This window comes from Prosopis cineraria, unplaced genomic scaffold, assembly GCF_029017545.1.
Source record: "Prosopis cineraria cultivar Desert tree isolate PC_DT_omini unplaced genomic scaffold, ASM2901754v1 PC7, whole genome shotgun sequence".
Taxonomy (NCBI): Eukaryota; Viridiplantae; Streptophyta; class Magnoliopsida; order Fabales; family Fabaceae; genus Prosopis; species Prosopis cineraria.
The window spans coordinates 132877-156294 of record NW_026555338.1 but is presented as its reverse complement, the minus strand read 5'-3'; positions in this window follow the sequence as shown (position 1 = coordinate 156294).

Sequence of the window (23418 nt, the reverse complement as noted above, 5' to 3'; positions counted from 1 at the left end):
TAGCCAGTTTGAAAAAAATTATATTCAAAAAATTAAAAATATTTGTGCTTTATTTTGTTTTGTTTGAGGTTACTTAATCATCTAGCTCTTTAAATGGATATTTTGATACTTGAGATGTGGTAATTTTTAGGATTGAGTAGTTGTAAAGTGAACATTCTTTTACCTTAAATTAATGGATTAAAGTGACACATTACCCTTTCATAAAAGAGGCCAAATACACATGTGTGATTAATTTCTTAGTGATATTACCCTCTAAAATTTATTTCATTTCTTAATTGAGACCACATGTCTTGCACTTGTTTGATCAGAGATGAAATATGGACTTAAATCTAACTAGTCTCTACCAGTTCATAAGAATGCTAATTTAGGGGTACGACACACCATGGTTGTTAATTTAAAAAATTCTTGTCTCTATTGTTATGATGTTACCATACCCTGAGGGCACTAGGGAGTTACTAAACTGTCGGATGTCCCTTGGTAACAGTCTCAGTATATTGTTGGTGCCTCTTGTAAGCACAATGATAAACTAAAAGATGCTCATGCTGAAAATATTGCCTATTTGCTTAAGCTTAATGAGCTTGAAAGTGGAAGAGGGTTTAATCGAATCAGTTCCTATATGCCACTTCATTTTTCAAGACAACATTGCATGGGTTGAAACACAAATTAGGTGAATTCACATATTGCCCTAACAGTCCCCAACAAATGTAACTTTTGAAGAATCTTTTCTCAAGATTTATCCCTTACACAGTTTTCTTGCTTTTGAATTAGCTTAATTATGCCAACTTAATGTTGGAAATTGTGCCCTAACACAAATTATTGTACTATAAACATTATTATTTAATGAATTTCTCTTTTGCAATTAATCATGAGGTTTAAATAATAAGTATGCATGATGAGTGCTATGAAAGAATTTAACATATTTGGTTGTGCTTGATAATCCGTGTAATGTTGAGGTAATTGACTTTGTGCCTGTTTGGTTTAGCTTCAAAATCAATTTTTTTGGGTGCAATTGATTTTTAGAAGGAAATTACCTAAACACTATAAAATGAAATAATCGATTAATGAAGTAATAATGGCATTCACAACTAAGCTGGATTCATTAGCTTTTATCTGATCTAATTTACCGTTAAGAATAATAAATATTGTCAGAGAATTGCACCTACCAAATATCAACCTTAGTCCATTTACATTTTTCTTTAAGCTGTTCCACATTAGCCTGTATCTCGGTCTGCCTCACGAGCGCAGATTGTTCACATTAGGTACTGCATTAAAAACTTTTCATTTCATCCTCTAAAAATTTCCTGTATTTGCACCCATAGTTCTAGTGTGCATCATAATTATATCATCATTTTGTCCAAAGTTAAGGGATAAAGAATGTGAATTTATTATTCAAATACCAAAAAGAAGATATACATGGATTAATTCACTTCGATCGGTCAACCTCGGATTGAATTTAATATCTTTGATAGTTTGAAAAACTCTTATGTTGATTATACCCTTCATTTTGTGAATTGCATTGATGATATACTTAATTGAGTTATTGATGAGGTTTCTATGCCTTCTACCTTGATGATGTTGCATCCTTACCTAGTTTCACTTGTTCATGCACTTATGATTCCATTTGTGTGAATTGCAATATTTTTTATTTCACTCCCCAATAGCCATGATTTATAGTTAACTTAAGCACAAAACTATACAACTCAAGCATTTAATCAAATATTTATCAAACATAACAAATGCAAGGTTAATGCAAGACTAAAAATCACTTGAAAAATCACATTGACATGATATTTATCCAAGTAGACGAAATTCCAGCAGCTAAAGGGAATGAAAATTAATTCAACAATTATGTTCTAATACAACGACACAGAGAGTGAAGGAGATGAAGGTGAAGGTAGAAGGTAAAGGAGGAGGATGGAGATGGAGGACGAAGGGCAAGAGAATTGTATCAGGTGAATGAAAGTAAGTTTTAGGGTTTGAAGGAAAATGATTATGCGTGTATTTTGAGGTCAAGTGTTTAAATGCCCTGAGTGTACAAAGTGAAATTTTATTTTGTTTCAACCTCATACAATTACCTTTTTGGCCCTCAAAATGAGGGAATAGCTTATCTTATTAGACCCAACCTATTAGTAATGTTTGATTTTAATGAACAAATGACAATAGTTGGTCTTTTCCCAATTTTAAGGAATAAATGAGTGTGTTGTATAATGAGTAGGGGCCTCAAAATGGGAGAATATTAGGAGTGGACCATTGTAGAGAAGAGGGAGGAAAAGTGTAAGCATGCTTGAACACGAGAATGAGTACTCTATCTCTATCTATGCAGCTTCAAATCACAACTTCACATGTTAAATTCTTTATTTGCTGTCACGTTGCAAATATAAGAAAAATTGTGAATATTTAAACAAAACTTATGAATCATTTATTTTCAATAAGGGCAATTAAGTAATTTATATAAATTCATTAATGATAGAAAAGTCCATAAGAACTTTTGAAAAATTATGACATTTTGAGGGACTAAATTATTATTTATATATTTTAGAGGGATTTTATTATCATTTTTTCTTAATTTAATTTCTCGATCACAAAATTCCAGAACATCAGAAGGGGACCCACAGAAGGATTAATAACATTAATTAATTAAAAGTAGAGCATTGTAGAAGCAACTGTTTATCAACAATGAATTGATGAATTTTACAATTATAGATAGAAGAGAAGATGGATGAATAGATGGATGCTTGTGTAGATGTTATGCCTCAAAGTAACTTCAAGCTTAGGCTTCAAAAATCAAAACACTCACCCCATGATAACCAGTGGAAATCAAAACACTCACCCTATGATAACCCAGTGGACCATAAGCGTGCCTAGCTTGCATAGCACCATATGAGCTAAAAATAATAATAAAAAAACTATTGATTACCCATATATATATATATATCCACTAAACACGTAATGCCTCCCATATCTAAACCAATTCTAGAATCAAAATTTTACTTCATTTTATAGTAATAGATCATATATTTGTATACATTATTATAAATATTTTTAAAATATCTCAAAATATCTCAAAAAAATAGTTAAAATTTATTTTTAATCTATAAAGTATCTCAAAAAACATTGGAGAGCATCTTTGATTATTGGGAAATTACACCTAAGTCTAGCAGAAAAGAATTTATTGCCCATAGGTCTCATAAAATTCATAAAATATTTTCCAAATTGTAAATGCTCATTTCCAAGTTGTAAATGTGCAACATTTAAGACTTAGAAGTATTTTGCAAATTTTATATTATAAATGCTTGTTGCTAAGTTGTAGATGCATGTGATTTAGAATTTAGAAATATTTTATGAATTTTATGAGATTTCTATCCAATAAATTCTCCAAGTGTAATTTTCCCTTATTTATTCCCTACCTTTCATCATAAGGCTATGAATAGCTATTGATTTGGATCATTTGTGTCATTGTTTATCTTTCATATCTTTTGGATGAATTTCATTTTTTATTGAAAAAAATGTAAAAACTAGAGTCTACTACTCGATACAAATTAGCAAGTGGCAGGCTAAAAGAAAGGTGAAAGTAGAAGACTAAAAGAAAGGTGAGAGTGAGTGATGTGACTAGATTAAGTTGGGAGAGAAAGGAAAGACGTGAACCACAAGACTAAGACATAGGCACAAGACATCTAACGGGGTAAAAGGACATGTGTTTAAACGAGGGGAAGGAAGACAGCTAAGAAGGTATGGCCTGTAGGGTATAGGAAGTAGTATTTGAATTGAAAGGCTGTAATAGTGTACAACTCTCACTTTTATCGGTTTCCTCTCTCTCCTCAGAGGCCCCCTTCTCTCTCCATTCAAGAAATAATTAAAAGAAACAAAATTTATTTTTTTATACGGGAAAGATAATATTTATTACTCCCTTCCTCTTGTAATACAGAATATTAATTGCCATTTTACTGCTCATATTTTTAAAAAATTAGCACAAATTCTTTTTTAAAAATTATATATTTTTTAATTATATTCTCATTATATATTTTATATAAATATATTAGTGATGATAATTAAAATTTTAATATTCATTTTTTTGCATAAGAATAATATATAAAATAGAAATATGATTTAAAAAAATTATAATAACTATTCAAAATCTATACGAAAGTAGAAGTTAACAACTAATTTTAATGAAAATAAATTTTTTTTAAAGAAGTGATATATATTGTATCAAATAATATATTTTTTCAGCATCATCTTTATTTTTCCAATGTCAATTTCATGTTATGCAATGCGGCATTAGATGTATAAAAAAGGGAAGGAAAAGGGCGGGAGGAACAAATTTTCAGTTAATATGTACTCCATCCATTAAAAAATATAAGGTATTTTTTAATAAGTTAGATGTTTAAAAATATAAGGTATTTTTAATCTTTTAAGGTGTAATCATTGCCTTTTTTTTTCAAAAGTGCCCCTATTAATAATGACTTTATATTTATTGTAGGATATTTAATAGAGGTAAATATGAAAAGATGGGATTAATTTAAAAGTATGTAAGTAATTTATTGGAGGATGAAATTTGATTAAAAATGTATTGTATTTGTTAAAAGTAGATAAGAAATATACATGAATTATGTATATATGATATATGTATATATTTTAAAGTTATAAATTATAAATTATGAAATAATTATATATTTTTGATGAAAATAATGTCATAAATTATAAATTATCTTATTTAAATTTAAATATTCATTTTTTACTATATATGATTATTTCTTTCTACTTTAAACATATAATATTTAAGATATATTAATTTATTTATGATTGGTTGGATTCCAGTTTAGACCTCAGTTCGACCATTGAACCGGTCTGGTTTTCATAACATTGGTTCCAATCCCCTTGAACTTTGACGTAGCCCCCTTCTAAAGCTGTCCAATGACCTAGTAACTGCATTAGTCAAATTTAAAAATAACTACTTTTATATGTGACTTAATTGTCAACTAATTGTTGGATAAATGAAAATAAAAAATTAAAAATAGAAGGCATATTTATATTTTATAACTCTTAATTATTGATTTCAAGAGGAATTCATATACTAAAATAAGATAAAATAGAAGAGAAAGCAATATATTTTTCTTTAAGGATACTAAAATAATTTTTAATATTAATATTTAGTTTTATTTTAAAAACTAAAACATTTCCATGCAATCATGAGATAAAAATCTAGTTCATAATTTAACATTACACGATTTGTGAATAAATAATGTCACATAAACTTTATACTCTATGCACACATTTGAATCAATTTCTAATCTTATTTATAAAGCACATGATGATACTTATGCTTAATTTTATATATTTTGTGTATACCAGAGATTTTTTAGGGGTTTATCGGTTGTTATTGGGGGGCCGCAAATATCATTTTGGAAAGATTCAGTTTGCCCTTCCCTCTTCTAAAGGGGGCTTGGCAAACTGCCACCCCCTCCTTCTAACCACTTTTCGCATGCGAGATTCCCCAATCACGCTAGTGAACAAGCTTGCTTTGTAGGAATTTTCCTACGATTGGTTAGTAAGAAAGAGCGAGGGATGGGCATGCCTCGATTTGTGAGGAAAATGATGGGCCTTTCTTGTATTTGATTCTTGTTATCCGCATGCGAACAGGCATATAAGGGTTGGCATTTCATGGGCCGTGGTGGCCCGTAGAGGTCGCACTCTTCAGAGCAATCAAAAAATCCTAAAAAATTCTGTCAATGTCTAAAAATTATGAAACTTGATTCATCCTCATATCATACCTAAGAAGCCTGCAAAAAATCACGCGAATCAGAGGTCTCTAGGTCCCCTAAAAGGGGCGTTGTCTTTTGAGCAAAAAGTATGTCTGTTCATGCCAGAGTGAAAAAAGCCCATATTGCTCCTTAGAGAAGGGCATCCAGCCCCAGGGGATCCCACCCTACTTTTTTATGGACCCTTAAAAACCTCACGCGCGTGCTCAGTGCTCAGTGCTTAAGCGCTTTAGCACATTGCACAATGCGTGTTTAAATATATAATGGAGGTCTGGGCAAGCTTGGGTAAAAACCCAGGCAAGCGTGTGGAAAATATTGTCATCGTCTGGGCGAGCATGTGGCATGGTCCGGGTGAGCGTGTGGCATGGTCTGGGAAAGAGTTGGAAGGTTCGGTAAAGCTCAGGCTCAACCCCGGGCAAGCGTTTGCAAGGTCCGGGCAAAGCCCGTGGCCTGTGTTAGCGAGGTCATCACAACTATTGGCAAGGTACGAGAAAAGCTCGGGCAAAACCTCAAGCAAGCATGTGGCAAATGTTGGCATGGTACAGGCAAGGAGGTACAAGGTTCAGCACTTCATGACAGGCCTTTGGCACGTCCAAGGCAAGTGCTAGCACGTTCGGACCTACCAAGGGCAAGTCCCGACACATCTTGGTACATCCAGCCCTACCACGGGCATGTCTAAACCTACCCAAGGTAGGTCGTGGCATGTTCGAGCAAGTCCTGGCACATTTATACGTACCACGGGCAAGTCTTGGCACGTCCTGGCCTGCCCGGGGCACGTCCAGGCAAGTCCTGGTACGTCCGGGCCTGCCACAGGCAAGTCCCAACACATCTTGGTACGTCTCGACCTACCACGGCAAATCTTAACATGTCCAGGGCAAGTCCAGGCACGTCCTGGTATGTCCAGACCTACCACAGGCAAGTCTAGGCACGTCCAGGGCAAGTCCTGGCATGTCCAGACTTACTACCGGCAAGTCCTGGCAGTGCAAAAAAAGTCCTACTCATACCAAAATGAAATATACTCATTATATTTGTGATTTCTTGGTTTTATTAACTCAAACTCATCCCCCTTGACATGTTTGGGGGTCCAGCCACTAGAGCCGCCACTCGTAGCGGCCCGTGGAGGCCACACTCTTTGTAGTAATCAAAAAATCTTAGAAAATTCTGTGGGTGTCCAAAAATTATAAAACTTGGTAGAGTTCATCCTCATATCATGCCTAAGAAGCTTGCAAAAAATTGTATGAATTGGAGGTCTCTAAATCCCTCAAAAGGGGTGTTGTTGTTTGAGCAAAAAGTATGTCTGTTCGTGCCAGAGTGGAAAAAGCCCATATTGCTCCTTGAAGGGGGTCACCCAGCCCCGAGGGTGTCCCACCCTACTTTCTTATAGACCCTTAAGAACCACACACGAGTGCTCAGCTCTTAAGTGCTTTGGCGCTCAGCACTTTAGCGCGTTGCATGATGCGCGTTTAAATATATAGTAGAGGTCTGGGGAAGCTTGGGCAAAACCCCGAGCAAGCGTGTGGCAAATGTTGTCATGGTCCAGGCGATCACGTGGCATGGTCCGGGTGAGCGTGTGGTATGGTCCGGGTAAGGGTTGGAAGGTCTAAGAAAGCTCGGGCCAAAGCCCGTGGCCAGTGTTGGTAAGGTATAGGCATGGGGTGGAAGGTCCGAGAAAGCTCGGGAATAACCCCGGGCAAGCGTTTGGCCAGGTCTGGGCAAAGCCCGTGGCCAGTGTTGGCAAGGTACGAGCATAGAGTAGAAGGTCTGGGAAAGCTCAAGAATAACCTCGGGCAAGTGTTTGGCTAGGTCCGGGCAAAGCCTGTGGCTAGTGTTTGCAAGGTACGGGCAAGGGTTAGAAGGTATGGGAGAGCTCGGGCCAAACCTTGAGCAAGCGTTAGCAAGGTCTGGGTAAAGCTCATGGCCTGTGTTGGTAAGGTCATCACAACTCTTGGCAAGGTACGGGCAAAACTCGGGCAAAACCTCGAGCAAGCATGTGGCAAATGTTGGCATGGTCAAGGCAAGGAGGTGTAAGGTCCAGCATGTCATGACAGGCCCTTAGCACATCTAAGGCAAGTGCTGGCACGTCCGGACCTGCCACAGGCAAGTTCGAGCATGTCCAAACCAGCCCAAGGCAGGTCCTGGCATGTCCGGACAAGTCCCAACATGTCCGGACCTGCCACGGGCAAGTCCTGGCACATCCAAGCCTACCCAGGGCACGTCTGGGCAAGTCCTGATACATTCAGACCTGCCACAGGCAAGTCCTGGCACATACAGACCTAGCCAGGATATGTCCCAACACGTCCTAGTACGTCCTGACCTACCATGGGCAACTCCAAGCATGTCCAGGGCAAGTCCAGGCACGTCCTGGTACGTCCAAACCTACCACGGGCACGTCCTGGCACATCCTGGTATGTCCAGACCTGCCACGAGCAAGTCCTGGCCCATCCAGGCACGTCCAAGGCAAGTCCAGGCATGTCCAGACTTGCCACAGGCATGTCCAGACTTGCCACAGGCAAGTCCTGGCACATCTCGACATGTCTTGGTACGTCCAAACCTACCACGGGCATGTCCTAGCATGTCAGGCATATCCAAGACAAGTCCAGGCACATCTTAGTACATCCAGACCTACCACGGGCAAGTCTTGGCATATCCAAGCATATCCAGGGCAAGTCCAGACACGTCCTGGTACATCCGGACTTACCACGGGCAAGTCCAAGCACGTCCCGACACGTCCTGATACATCCAGACCTGCCATAGGCAAGTACTGGCACATCCAGGCATGTCCAGGGCAAGTCCAGGCACATCCTAATACATCCAGACCTGCACGGGTAAGTCCTGGCACATCTAAGGCAAGTCCAACCACATCCTAGTATGTCCAGACCTGTCACAGGCAAGTCCTGGCAATGCAAAAAGAGTCCTACCTATACCAAAATGAAATCTACTCATTACATTTGTGTTTTCTTGGTTTTATTAACTCAAACTCATCCCCCTTGGCATGTTTGGGGGTTCAGCTGCTAAAACCACCGCCAGCGGCAGCCCGTGGAGGCTGCACTCTTTGGAGCAATCAAAAAATCCTAGAAAATTTTATGGGTGTCCAAAAATTATGAAACTTGGCAGATTTCATCCTCATATCATGCCTAAGAAGCTTGCAAAAAGTCATGTGAATCAAAGGTCTCTAGTTCCCTTAAAGGGGCATTGTCGTTTGAGCAAAAAGTATGTCTGTTCGTGCTAGAGTGGAAAAAGCCTATATTGCTCATTAGGGGGGAGCTCCAACCCCCCTTAGCCAGGTAGGGCCTAGACCTAGCAGCGTGGGTCCCCTATGTATTGATGGGACCCCAGTCCCACGTGACTGGCAAGCGACTGGTGGCAACTGTCGGTGGTGGCTGGCGGCAACCCTCTTGTGACTTTTCCAGCAAACCCTTAAAATCAAACATGATGCTCAGTGGGTTGTGTGTGTGTGTTCGAGGGTTCATTGGTGGGTTTTTTGGAGGGCATTTAGCGCGTACACAGTCCCTCGGCTTCTTCCAGCGAACCTTTTTATTGATAGTTGGTTTTCTTTCAGGGGTTCATCGGTTGTTGTTGAGGGGCTGCAAAAATCATTTTAGAAAGACTTGGTTTGCCCTCCCCCCTTTTCGAAGGGCGGTTGGCAAACCACCACCCCCTCCTTCCGCGTGCCTTCACGTGCCAGATTCCCTGGTCGTGCTGGTGAACAAGCTTGCTTTGTAGGCATTTGCCCAAGATTGGTTAGTAAGAAAGAGTGAGGGATGGGTGTGCCCCAGTTTGTAAGGGAAATGGTGGGCCTTTCTCATATTTAATTCCCTTTATATGCATGTGGACAGGCATGAGGGTTGGCATTTCATGGGCCTCCTCTAATTGCTTGGTATGAGGCAAGTCGCGATAGGATTCTTTGTTAGGGGGTACTTTGTGGAACTTGCATGCTTGGGTTTCTCCTGTCTTGAGTGAGTCCCGGAGATGCATGCCTGGGCATCTTCCTCCGTATGCTTGGTAGCTTTTAGCGTGATAGGGTTTCTCGACCGCGCTCGATAAATGGCTGATAGCCCCGTTCCCCATCGAGTTTGAATAATCCGCTCACATGCTAGCAGGCAATTTGGTGGTGCGTCCTCCCGACTATGATAAGTCACATAAAGCCTACCCCTCATTTTGCTTGATAGGCCTGTGTGGGGGCAGATTGCCGCATGTGGTGGTGTCCAGGGGTATATGAGGGGCTGGTGTTTTCTATCGTGGCAGATGATCTCGTTGCCTTGGATTTGATGGTTTCCTCAAATGTCCTGGCTCGACGTGTTGCTCATGCCTAGTAGTATAGGGCTGGCACCTTTCATCCCTTCCATTTGCTCGCCTCGCCCTCGAGCTCGCAGAGAATGGTTGTCGCGGGGACATGGGTCCGCTTGAACGCGCGGACATGTGAATGGTACTTAGATTGTCTGTGTTAGCTGGCTCCATGCCCAAGCATTGAACTGCCGAACATGCAATCGTCCTCATGTCTTGTCCATTCGAAGTGTTGCGCCTCAGCTTTGATTCGGGGGTGTTCTTGTGTTGCTTACCACCGCTGCAGAAAGCGATGGCTTTGAGAAGGTTCTCCATCCGTTGCCCCCCGAAGGGGCGTCGGAGGACTAGATAGCATTCCTCATGCTTTCCCTTGAGCCGCCGACAGTCGATCGGGCCCTTGAGGTCATATGCTATGCTCTCGGACACGGTGCTCTGTGCGGATGCGGGGCGGGTGCCCTTGCTTGTCTAGAAAGAAGGCTTGACCTCCTAGAGGATCGTCACGCTTGTATCATTCCCGGCAGGCCGGTGCACAGGCAGCGCGTGGCATCATGAAGGTTCGCTACCTGGTTGATCCTGCCAGTAGTCATATGCTTGTCTCAAAGATTAAGCCATGCATGTGTAAGTATGAACTAATTCAGACTGTGAAACTGCAAATGGCTTATTAAATCAGTTATAGTTTGTTTGATGGTACCTACTACTCAGATAACCGTAGTAATTCCAGAGCTAATACGTGCAATGAACCCTGACTCACAGAAGGGATGCATTTATTAGATAAAAGGCCGATGCAGACTCTGCTCGTTGCTGAGATGATTCATGATAACTCGATGGATCGCATGGCCCCAGTATCGGTGACGCATCATTCAAATTTCTGCCCTATCAACTTTCGATGGTAGGATAGTGGCCTACCTTGGTGGTGATAGGTGATGGAGAATTAGGGTTCGATTCTAGAGAGGGAGCCTGAGAAATGGCTACCACATCTAAGGAAGGCAGTGGGCGCGTAAATTACCCAATCCTGACACGGGGAGGTAGTAACAATAAATAACAATACTGGGCTCATCAAGTCTGGTAATTGGAATGAGTACAATCTAAATCCCTTAATGAGGATCCATTGGAAGGTAAGTCTGGTGCCAGCAGCCGTGGTAATTCTAGCTCCAATAGCGTATATTTAAGTTGTTGTAGTTAAAAAGCTAGTAGTTAGACCTTGGGCTAAGTCGATCAGTCCACCTCTGGTGTGCACCAGTCGGCTCGTCCTTTCTACCAGTGATGCGCTCCTGGCCTTAACTGGCTGGGTCATACCTCCGGTGCTGTTACTTTGAAGAAATTAGAGTGCTCAAAGCAAGCCTACTATCACGGGGCTAATCTTTCGACCCGCGCAGCACTTAGACAATCTTCACTGGAAGTTGCTAAGTAAGCCTAACTCATATGAAAGGAAGATGCTTGGATAAGTTAAGGAAAGGAAAAGCTTGAGGGCAAAGGACACTTGGAAGAGAGTTTGGAGAATGTGAGAGTATATTGCTTTGAGAACTCAAGAGTTGTGTGTTACAAATGAGGAGGGGTGAGGTATTTATAGGCCTCCCCTTAGTTCTAGATATTTCCCACCTCCTTAATGAACGATGAAGATTGAATTAATCCTACAGTTATAAATGATTCTCTAGAATTCTCTCCTAGATATTTACAACAAATATCTAGATATTTACATGGAAAGATCTAGTAGCAAATATTAAAATATTGAGGCTAGAGTTGTGTAGACTTCTCTAAAATGTTCTTGCATCCTCTAGCACTCTTAAGCTTGTCCGGGAGCCTTCTGGAGGGTTCTAGAACATACCGGAGCTCCTTAACCTCATGAAAAATGATGAATCGTGACATTCTCCCCCACTTAATTTCACGACGCCCTCATCGCGCTTTCTTCTTTGTAATGTTGGATTTTCTCGATGAATTGCCACAGGAGGTCCTCTTGTTCCCAGCTAGCTTCAGAGTCTAATTGACCCTTCTACTTGATTAAGTACTCAGTATAGTTGGGAACACCTCTCTTTTTGATCACCCTGTTGGCAAGGATTTCTTCTATCTCCTTGTCATACTCGGTGATGACTATTGGTGCTCTCTTAGAGATACTTCGAGATGGATCTTCTTCAACCCTACAGTATTTCTTCAAGAGACTAACATGGACGACAGGATGAATCTTAAGCTTGGGAGGGAGTTGTACCTAGTATGCAACCTTTTCCACACGTTTGACGATAGGGAAAGGGCCTTCATATCTCCTAACCAAGCCTTTGTGGACCTTGCGTAGTGACTTGAATTGATTCGGCAATAACTTGACCATGACCAAGTCATCAACTTGAAACTCAATGGGGCATCACTTCTTGTCTGCCCACTTCTTCATTTTATGAAAGGCTTTGTCCAAGCATGCCCGTGTAATGTTGACTTCTTCTTGCCATTCCTTGGTAAACTTATAGGCAACTGGATTGTCTCCCTTATATGGTGTGGCAAGGGCATTGGGGGTTAGAGGTTATTGTCCGGTAACTATCTCAAAAGGGCTCTTACCTGTCGGCTCGCTTCGCTATAAGTTGTAAGAAAATTGGGCTACATCGAGCAACTTGGCCTAATCTCGTCGATGAGTGCTCACATAGTGCCGAAGGTAGAGCTCTAACAAAGCATTGATCCGCTCTATTTGTCCATCGCTCTGAGGATGAAAGCTTGTTGAGAAATTCAAGTCTGTCCCCAAGAGCTTGAAAAGTTCTCTCTAGAATTTCCCGGTGAATCGGGGATCTTGATCACTGACGATGCTACGAGGGATCCCCCATAACTTCACGACATGCTTGAAAAACAAGCGTGCCACTTCATCAACTTTACAATCTGCTAGGGCTGGAATAAAGGTGGCATATTTGCTGAATCTATCAACCACCACCATAATGCTCCCACATCCTTCAGACTTATGGAGAGCAACTATGAAATCCATTGAGACATTCTCCTATGGTCTCTCAGCCACCGGCAGAGGTTCGAGTAGACCAGCAGGATGTTGTTGCTCAACCTTATCTTACTGGCATACTAAGCATGTCCTCACATATGCTTTGACATCGTCTTGCATATGTGGCCAGTAAAAGTGATTTTGTATGAGAGCAAGTGTTCTGGTCATACCTAGATGTCCAGCCCACATTGAATTATGGCACTCTTTTAGGACATCCCTTCGAAGGTTGCCCCACTTCAGCACATAGACTCGATTCCCAATGGTGTAGAGTATTCCATCATTCACCTAGAATCTTTGAGTCTTGCCTTCCGTAGCAAGCTTTACTAAGTCGCTTGCAGTAGAGTCTTAATACATACCTTCCTTGATTCGTTCAAGGAAGTCATTCTGGGGCATGCTTGTTGTGAGAGTGGCTAGCTCGGCTTTTTTGCTTAATGCGTCCACCACCACATTTCCTTTTTCTAGCTTGTACTCTAATCGATAATCAAACTCAGTAAGAAAGTCTTGCCAATGAGCTTGTTTCGGGCTGAGCTTCTTTTGTGTTTGGAAGTAGCTCGTAGCAATGTTGTCTGTCGTTATAGTGAACTTACTCCCAAGTAAGTAGTGACGCTAGGTTCGAAGGCAATGGATGATGGCAAACATCTCTTTTTCTTGCACCGTGTAGCGCCTCTTTGTGTCATTGAGCTTGTAGCTCTCGTACGCAATAGGGTGCCTTTCTTGCATCAACATACCCCATATTGCAAAGTCTGAGGCATCAGTGTGTACCTCAAATGGCTTGGAGTAGTCGAGCAAGGACATAACAAGCTCTTACACGACTATCTACTTTAGCTTCTTAAAAGTATCTTGGCAATCTTGTGACCATTGCCAAGACTTATTCTTCTTAAGCAAGTCAGTTAATGGAGCAGTGATAGTTGAATACCCCTTGATGAACCATCGGTAGTAGTTCACTAGACTAAGGAATGATCTTAACTCTAGGACCTTGGTGGGCGGTTTCCATTCTTGAATGGCTTGAATCTTAGTTGGGTCCATCATGAGCTTCCCATCCTTGATCTTATGCCCCAAGAAGTCTACCTCTTGTTTGGCAAAAGAACATTTTTCCAACTTAATATAAGGTTCATGATCAGAAAGTACCTGGAAGACTTTCTTCAAGTGTTGAGCATGCTCTTCGAGAGTCTTGCTGTACACCACAATGTCATCCAAGTATACCACCATAAATTAGTCCAAATAAGGGTGGAACAACTTGTTCATGAGCATGCAGAATGTTGCTGGGGCATTCGTCAGTCTAAAGGGCATGACAAGGAATTCGAATGCTCTATATCTCGTCACGCAGGTTGTCTTCGGCTCATCACCTGCGGTGATGCATACTTGATAGTACCCAGATCGAAGATCGAGCTTAGAGAAGTACCTGGCCTTTCCAAGCTGATCGAACAAGTTAGCGATCAAGGGTATCGAGTACTTGTTCTTGATTATGATCTTATTCAAGGCCCTGTAGTCGATGTACATCCGTAACGAACCATCCTTCTTCTTCTGGAAGAGGACTGGAGCACCATATGGGGCCTTAGATGGTTGGATGTATCATGAATCAAGGAGATCTTGCATTTGTCTCCTTAACTCAGCAAGTTCTAAAGGTGACATATGGTAGGGTGCCAAGGCAAGTGGTTTGACACCAAACTCCAACTCGATTTGATGATCTACCTTTCTTCTGGGAGGTAGTTTCTTAGGCAACTCATCTAGCATGATGTGCTTGTACTCCCGTAGCACTTCTTGGATACAAGGGGGCAAGGTTTCCAGTAGATTGGTTGTGCCATCTTCTTCCTCGGCCAATGAATGTACAGTGGCAATGTATCCTTCTAAGCTCTTAAGACCCCTCTTGAATTACAAGACAGAAATCATAGGTTTGGATTTCTCCAAGTACTTCAAGGGAATCACTCGAATCATGTTGGAATCGATGACCACCATAGACTTGGCTTCAGGAATAGGAAAGGCATGTGCTTTGCAAAAGAAAGCAAGTCCCAACACAACTTTAAAATCATCCATAGGGACAACAGTAAAGTCTAGCGTACCTTGCCAGTCCCCAATCTTCACTTTTACATCCTTGGCAATCCCAAGGACTTGTTTTGCTGGGGAGTTCACTACCTTGATGGTGCCTTCTCTCTTGTTGAGCTGGATACCCAATCTCTTTGCTTCTTCAACCTCCATGAAGTTGTGGGATGCTCCTGTGTTGAGCATGGCTGAGGTAACCTTGCCTTCAATGGCAAGATCAACATAAAGTAGACCCTTCTCTTCCTTCTTGGATGGAGAGAAGATCCCAGTCAATGCGTTCAAGTGTTGGAGGGAACCAAGGTCAACCTATTTCTCCTTGTCCCTCTTTTCCTTCATCTTAGCAACCAAGGTATTCATAGCCTTACGGTTGGGGCAGTCGCGAGTCCAGTGTGGATCGTCACATATGAAGCATGGCTTCAGTGGCTTTGAGGCATCACGCTTGGTTGAGGATGGCTTGTCCTGTTTAGAACTTCCACCAGAAGATTTACCACCATCCTTGCGTTCGGGGTTTTTCTTTTATCCTCCTTTGTCTCCCCCACTCTTACTAGGATTAGACTTCTTAGACTTGGTAGAGTAGTCGATCAAGCACTCAGCTGCTACAATTGCCTCATCTAGAGTTTGCACCTTGCATCCGTCGAGCTCTACTTTAGCCCAGTCTTTAAGTCTATCCATAAAGTGGAAAAGAGCCTCCTTGTCAGACAAGTCCTCAATCTCGAGCCTGATAGTAGTAAAATCTTTGATGTAGTCAGGAATACCACCAGATTGTCTCAACCTATGGAGCTTACCTCAAGCCTTCGTCTCAGCGTTGTGGGGAACAAAGTGCTTGCGAAGTTCTAACTTGAACAGATCCCAAGTGTTGAGAGTACAAAGGCCCTTCTCTCGCTCGGTATGCTTTCTGTGCTACTATAGGTAGGCTGCATCCCAAAGGAAAGTTAAAGCATTATTGATTTTGATCAAGTCATCAGTGACTCCCATGGCTTCAAAGTACTGTTCTAGGCCAAAGAGGAAGTTCTCCACAATTGCGGCACTACGAGCCCCATTGTACATGGCCGGCTCGGGCACTTTCAGACCCTAAGAAGTGGTGTTTGAAGTACTACCATTAATAGGGCAGCTTACACAGTGATGAGATTCCCACTCATGATGAATCTCATCCATTTGAGAGCGCAGACCTTGCACCTCATCTCTAACGTATTTGCGGAGATCGGCGAGATCATGTCTGAGGGAACGAATGTCATCCCTTAAATCATCACCAAGTTTTGCAATCATCGACTTGGTAACCCGCGTTATCTTAGCATTCTCTTGGATGAGATTGCTGAGTTGCTCATCGAGTCCTCCCATAGTGTTTCTCACTTCCTCCATGTTAGATTCCAAGCTAGAAACATGAGGTTCAAGGGACTCACCTGCGAGTGTCCTACTCTGGCCTCGCTCTCGCTTGGACTTGGTAGGAGCTTGCTCCTCTTGTACACGAGCTTGCTCTTGTGCTTCCTTGCCAACAATGTTTCCTTCCTTGATTGCCATCACGCAATACCTTCCTTTAAGCACAAAGGTTAGAAACTTGCTCTGATACCAACTGTCACGGGGCTAATCTTTTGATCCGCACGGTACTTAGACAATCTTCACTGGAAGTTGCTAAGTAGGCCTGACTCGTATGAAAGGAAGATGCTTGGCTAAGTTAAGGAAAGGGAAAGCTTGAGGGCAAAGGACACTTGGAAGAGAGTTTAGAGAATGTGAGAGTATATTATTTTGAGAACTCAAGAGTTGTGTGTTACAAATAAGGAGGGGTGAGGTATTTATAGGCCTCCCCCTTGGTTCTAGATATTTCCCACCTCCTTAATGGACGGTGGAGATTGAATTGATGCTACGGTTATAAATGATTCTCTAGAATTCTCTCCTAGATATTTACAACAAATATCTAGATATTTACATGGAAAGATCTAGTAGCAAATATTAAAATATTGAGGCTAGAGTTGTGTAGACTTCTCTAGAATGTTCTTACACCCTCTAGCACTCTTAAGCTTGTCCAGGAGCCTTCAGGAGGGTTCTAGAATGTACCAGAGATCCTTAACCTCATAAAAAATGATGAATCGTGACACTACGCTCTAGATACATTAGCATGGGATAACATTATAGGATTATGATCCTACTGTGTTGGCCTTCGGGATCGGAGTAATGATTAATAGGGACAGTCAGGGGCATTCATATTTCATAGCTAGAGGTGAAATTCTTGGATTTATGAAAGACGAACAACTACGAAAGCATTTGCCAAGGATGTTTTCATTAATCAAGAATGAAAGTTAGGGGCTCGAAGATGATCAAATACCATCCTAGTCTCAACCATAAACGATGCCGACCAAGGATCAGCGAATGTTGCTTTTAGGATTCTGCTAGCACCTTATGAGAAATTAAAGTTTTTGGGTTCCGGGAAGAGTATGGTTGCAAGGCTAAAACTTAAAGGAATTGATGAAATGGCACTACCAGGAGTGGAGCCTGCGGCTTAATTTGACTCGACACGGGGAAACTTACCAGGTCTAGACATAGTAAGGATTAATAGACTGAGAGCTCTTTCTTGATTCTATGGGTGGTGGTGCATGGCCATTCTTAGTTGGTGGAGCGATTTGTTTGGTTAATTCCATTAACGAACGAGACCTCAGCCTGCTAACTAGCTATGCGGAGGCGACCCTTCGCAGCTAGCTTCTTAGAGGGACCATGGCCGTTTAGGCTAAGGAAGTTTGAGGCAATAACAAGTCTGTGATGCCCTTAGATGTTCTGGGCTGCACGCGCACTACACTGATGTATTCAATGAGTCTATAGCCTTGGCTGACAGGCCCGAGTAATCTTTGAAATTTCATCATGATGGGGATATATCATTGCAATTGTTGGTCTTCAACGAGGAATTCCTAGTAAGCGCGAGTCATCAGCTCACGTTGACTACATCCTTGCCCTTTGTACACACTGCCCGTCGCTCCTATCGATTGAATGGTCCAGTGAAGTGTTCGGATCACGGCAATGTGGGCTGTTTGCTGTCGGTGATGTCGTGAGAAGTCCACTGGACCTTATCATTTAGAGGAAGGAGAAGTCATAACAAGGTTTTTGTAGGTGAACCTACGAAAGGATCATTGTCAATACCCCGTGAAAGATTGACCCGAGAACTGGTCGGAAAGCCCCCGTGTAGGCAAGCCTCCTTGCATGAGCCGGGGATGCGACCCCGCTTCGTGCAGGCCTGAGCCCCTGGCACAACAACCAACCTTGGCGCCCGAGGTGCTAAGGAAATGCAAAGAAGCAGCGCACCGCTGGCGACCCAGAAGTGGAGCCCTCGAAGCCAGCAACACGCCTTTTGCCACTTGCATCAAACGACTCTCGACAACGGATATCTCGGCTCTTAGATAGTTTAAGAATAGGTCGAGGGCATTGCGCCCCCGATGCCTTTAATCATTGGCTTTACCCGATAGAACTCATACTTGAGCTCCAGCTATCCTGAGGGAAACTTTAGAGGGAACCAGCTACTAGACAGTTCGATTAGTCTTTCACCCCTATACCCAAGTCAGATGAACGATTTTCACGTCAGTATCGCTTCGGGCCTCTACCAGAGTTTCCACTGGCTTCGCCCCGCTCAGGCATAGTTTACCATCTTTCGGGTCCCGACAGGCATGCTCTCACTCGAACCCTTCACAAAAGATTAAGGTAGGTCGACAGTGCAGCCCGCTGGGGGATCCTGCCAATCAACTTCCTTCCGCCTTACGGGTTTACTCACCTATTGACTCGCACACATGTCAGACTCCTTGGTCCATGTTTCAAGACAAGCTGAATGAGGAGCTCGCGGGCCGACGCTGGGAGCACACGAGTGCCGAGGCACGTCGTGATGGTGTGCGCTGCCAACCATAATCGTGGCAATGACGTTACCACGAGCATGTCAACAACACGGGCTTGGACTGCCGCCGTAATCCGCGTTGGTCCACATCTCGAGTCGATCAGCGGATCGGCTCATGCCGTTCTACATCCGACCGGGACGCATCGCTAACCCCCATCTGATTCCCTCCTGACAATTTCAAGCACTCTTTGACTCTCTTTTCAAAGTCCTTTTCATCTTTCCCTCATGGTACTTGTTCGCTATTGATCTCTCGCCAGTATTTAGCCTTAGACGGAATTTACCGCATGATTGAGGCTACATTCCCAAACAACCCGACTCGTCGATAGTGCCTCGTAGTGTGACAAGGTCCGAGCACGTGCCTGGACTTGCCCGTGGCAGGTCTAGATATGCCAGCACTTTCCTTAGACGTGCTAGACCTAGCACCTCCTTGCTCGGACCATGCCAACCTTTGCCCCATGCTTGCTCGAGGTTTTGCCCGAGCTTTTCCCATACCTAGCCAACATTTGTGACGACCTTGCCAACATAGGCCATGAGCTTTGCCTAGACCTTGCCAACGCTTGCCTGGGGTTTGGCTCAAGCTCTCCCAGGCCTTCTAACCCTTTCTCGTACCTTACCAACACTGGCCATAGGCTTTGCTCAGACCTTGCCACACGCTTGCTCGAGGTTATTCCCGAGCTTTGCCGAACCTTCCACCCCATGCCCGTACCATGCCAACACTAGCCACAGGCTTTGCTCGAACCTTGCCAACGCTTGCCCAGGGTTGAGCCCGAGCTTTCTCAAACCTTTCAACTATTGCCCGGACCTTACCACATGCTTTCCTAGACCATGCCACGCGCTTGCTCGGACCATGCCAATACTAGTCGCGGGCTTTGCCTAGGGCTTGCCAACAGTTGCGAGGACCTTCCTAACACAGGCTACGGGCTTTGTCCGGACCTTGCCAATGCTTTCCCAAGGCTAAGCCCAAGCTTCCTCGGACCTTACCACATGCTCACCTGGACCATGCCAACAAGCCTGCGGCTTGCCAATAGTTGCGACAACCTTCCCAACATAGGCCATGGGCTTTGCCCGGACCTTGCCAACGCTTGCCCGATGCTTTACCTGAGCATCCCTAGACCTTCCACCCCTTACTCGAGGCTTACCAATGCTTGCCCGGGGCTGAGCCCGAGCTTCCCCAGACCTTCCACCCCATGCCCGCACCTTGCCAATACTAGCCACAAGCTTTGCCCTGACCTTGCCAATACTTGCCCAGGATTGAGCTCGAGCTTTCTTGGACCTTCCAACCCTTACCCGGACCATACCACATGCTCGCCCGGACCATGCCAAGCACTTGCTCAGACCATGCTAACATTTGCACATGCTTGCCTGGGGTTTTGCCGAAGCTTGCTTAGACCTCTATTATATTTAAACGCGGATCGCATAACGCGCTAAAGAACTTAAGCACTGAGCACTGAGCATGCGCATGTGGTTCTTGAGGATCCATAAAAGAGTAGGGTGGGACCCCCCTGGGGCTGGGTGCCCCCCCAAGGAGCAATATGGGCTTTTTCCACTCTAGCACGAATAGACATACTTTTTGCTCAAACGACAATTCCCCTTTTGAGGGACATAGAGACCTCCAATTCTCATGATTTTCTACAGGATTCTTAGGCATGATATGAGGATGAACTTTGCCAAGTTTCATAATTTTTGGACACCCACAGAATTTTCTAAGATTTTTTGATTGCTTTGAAGAATGCGGCCTCCACGGGCGGCAGCTCCGATAGCCAGACCCCCAAACATGTCAAGGGGGATGAGTTTGAGTTAATAAAACCAAGAAATCATAAATGTAATGAGTAGATTTCATTTGGGTACGAGTAGGAATTTTTTTGCACTACCAGGACTTGCCCGTGGCAGGTTTGGACATGCTAGGACGTGTCAGGACTTGCCCTAATGTGCCAAGACTTTCCCTGGACGTGCCTGGATGTGCCAGGACTTACCTGTGGTAGGTTTGGACACACCAGGATGTGTCAGGACTTGCCCTGGACATGCCAGGACTTTCCCGAACGTGCATGGGGCAGGCCTGGACTTGCCACGTGCCAGGACCAGCCAAGGGCCTGTCGGGAAGTGCCAGACCTTGCACTTCCTCACCAGGACTTACCCCGAGCCTGTCCCAACTTCACGCGTGGTAGGTCCGGACCTTGGCAAACACTTGCCACATCCTTTGCTCAATGTTTCAAGGGATGTTTTTGTCATTAAAAAATTATAGAAAATGATACTTTTGCCCTTTATTCATGTTAACAAAATTCACAACTTTTCATTCACAATTTTTGCTCATATATTAACAACCTTTGTTTCTAAGTTTTGCAAGTCTTGATCTGGAGGTCCAGACTAAGACATTTCAATTCATCTAATTTGCAACTTACATTCATAAATTAACAAATAAAGTAAGAAAATTAATAATTAATAATTATGTATAACAAGTAAAAGGTATTTTAATCTTTTCACCCATCTAAAATTAAACCTCTACGGCGATTCTTAATTAAAATTCTACGTTAATTTTTTATTTACTCGGAACACATATTAATTTTCAAAAATAATAGTATTATGATGAGCCACTATTTTAACTATATTTTTGATTTTTTCTCAAAAGAGTAAAATTATATTATATATATAAATATATACGCTAAGAAATAATAGACCGTTATTACTTCCTCTCCCTATTTTTGTATTTTGATGGTGTCATGTTGGCACAGAGGTCCTCACCCTTTTCCCTTTCACCCACTCACATGTCATATCGATACACACAGTCTCTCTTTTTCTCAATCATAATAATTATGGTTATATATTTTTTTAAGTATTTATTACTATCAAAGTATGATATAGCCCTACTGCTTGCTCGACTTTTTACGTATTCTATCTGCTACCCACCACCACACGCTTTATCATAAAAAAAAATCCCAACCTAAGCCCCTTTTAACTTTTCTGAGTTTTTTTATAATTTTTATATTAACTAATAATTATAGTTACTCACTCTGTTAAAAAATAAAAAAAATGATCGAAAAATTTATTTAAGTTATGTAAATAATAGATTAGTCTCAGCAAATGGCATAATTTATTTGGAGTTTCAAGGGATGTTTTTGTCATTAAAAAATTATAGAAAATGACACTTTTGCCCTTTATTCGTCATAACAAAATTCACAACTTTTCATTCACAATTTTTGCTCATATATTAACAACCCTTGTTTCTAAGTTTTGCAACTCTTGATCTGCAAGTCCTGACTAAGACATGTCAATTCATCTAATTTGCAACTTACATTCATAAATTAACAAATAGAGTAAGAAAATTGACAATTAATAATTCTGCATAACAAGTAAAAGGTATTTTAATCTTTTCACCCATCTAAAATTAAACATCTACGGCGATTCTTAAATAAAATTCTCCGTTAATTTTTTTATTTACTCGGAATGCATATTAATTTTCAAAAATAATAGTATTATGATGAGCCACTATTTTAACTATATTTTTGCTTTTTTCTCAAAAGAGTAAAATTATATTATATATATAAATATATACGCTAAGAAATAATAGACCGTTATTACTTCCTCTCCCTATTTTTGTATTTTGATGGTGTCATGTTGGCACAGAGGTCCTCACCCTTTTCCCTTTCACCCACTCACATGTCATATCGATACACACAGTCTCTCTTTTTCTCAATCATAATAATTATGGTTATATATTTTTTTAAGTATTTATTACTATCAAAGTATGATATAGCCCTACTGCTTGCTCGACTTTTTACGTATTCTATCTGCTACCCACCACCACACGCTTTATCATAAAAAAAAATCCCAACCTAAGCCCCTTTTAACTTTTCTGAGTTTTTTTATAATTTTTATATTAACTAATAATTATAGTTACTCACTCTGCTAAAAATAAAAAAATTGATCGAAAAATTTATTTAAGTTATGTAAATAATAGATTAGTCTGAGCAAATGGCATAATTTCTTTGGAGTTTCAAGGGATGTTTTTGTCATTAAAAAATTATAGAAAATGACACTTTTGCCCTTTATTCGTCTTAACAAAATTCACAACTTTTCATTCACAATTTTTGCTCATATATTAACAACCCTTGTTTCTAAGTTTTGCAACTCTTGATCTGCAAGTCCTAACTAAGACATGTCAATTCATCTAATTTGCAACTTACATTCATAAATTAACAAATAGAGTAAGAAAATTGACAATTAATAATTCTGCATAACAAGTAAAAGGTATTTTAATCTTTTCACCCATCTAAAATTATACCTCTACGGCGATTCTTAAATAAAATTCTCCGTTAATTTTTTATTTACTCGGAATGCATATTAATTTTCAAAAATAATAGTATTATGATGAGCCACTATTTTAACTATATTTTTGCTTTTTTCTCAAAAGAGTAAAATTATATTATATATATAAATATATACGCTAAGAAATAATAGACCGTTATTACTTCCTCTCCCTATTTTTGTATTTTGATGGTGTCATG